Source organism: Octopus bimaculoides, chromosome 6 (assembly GCF_001194135.2).
Source record: "Octopus bimaculoides isolate UCB-OBI-ISO-001 chromosome 6, ASM119413v2, whole genome shotgun sequence".
Classification (NCBI taxonomy): domain Eukaryota; kingdom Metazoa; phylum Mollusca; class Cephalopoda; order Octopoda; family Octopodidae; genus Octopus; species Octopus bimaculoides.
The window spans coordinates 20,795,645-20,795,964 of record NC_068986.1 but is presented as its reverse complement, the minus strand read 5'-3'; positions in this window follow the sequence as shown (position 1 = coordinate 20,795,964).

The window sequence follows — 320 nt, the reverse complement described above, 5'->3', positions numbered from 1 at the left end:
ATACAGATCAATAATGGGCATATCGCTCGTGCTATATTGTCAACTGCGTGCTTGTTCTTGTGTGTGTACTGTAACTGAGGTGGAGGCGCAATGGCCCAGTGGTTAGAGCAGCGGACTCGCGGTCAAAGGATCGCGGTTTCGATTCCCAGTCCGGGTGTTGTGAGTGTTTATTGAGCGAAAACACCTAAAGCTCCACGAGGCTCCCGCAGGGGATGGTGGTGAATCCTGCTGTACTCTTCCACCACAACTTTCTCTCACTCTTACTTCTTGTTTCTGTCGTGCCTGTAATTCAAAAGGGTCAGCCTTGTCACACTCTGTGT